This window comes from Penaeus monodon, chromosome 30 (assembly GCF_015228065.2).
Source record: "Penaeus monodon isolate SGIC_2016 chromosome 30, NSTDA_Pmon_1, whole genome shotgun sequence".
In the NCBI taxonomy this organism is placed as follows: Eukaryota; Metazoa; Arthropoda; class Malacostraca; order Decapoda; family Penaeidae; genus Penaeus; species Penaeus monodon.
The window spans coordinates 33805495-33805752 of record NC_051415.1 but is presented as its reverse complement, the minus strand read 5'-3'; the positions used below and the strand labels follow the sequence as shown (position 1 = coordinate 33805752).

At 35.3% G+C, this 258-nt stretch overlaps 1 protein-coding gene across 1 annotated transcript in view; it reads right to left on the bottom strand.

The window, feature by feature from the left end:
* Window positions 1-258, bottom strand: part of LOC119592431 (proline-rich receptor-like protein kinase PERK14) — a 185497-nt gene that overhangs the window by 62239 nt on the left and 123000 nt on the right. The gene's annotated exons all lie outside the window — the stretch shown is intronic.

The following is a 258-nucleotide window of genomic DNA, read 5'->3' as shown; positions in this document are numbered from 1 at the left end:
GATATAGTAATAATATATAATAAAAGCGAATGAGAAGAGAAACGTTAAAGTAAAAAAAAGATAATAAAGTATAAGAGTAAAGTAAAAGAACAAAGTAAGAGAGTAAGAAAGTAAAGTAAGAACCAGTAATAAGTAATAAGTACACGTGGTTGTAGCCTGACTTCCCTTGGGCGAATGTTATGATGCGCAGTGTACCCTGTGTACCCTGCCTCTGCGAAGACCACAGACTATAGTGCTTTAACTCGCACTATTCTTACG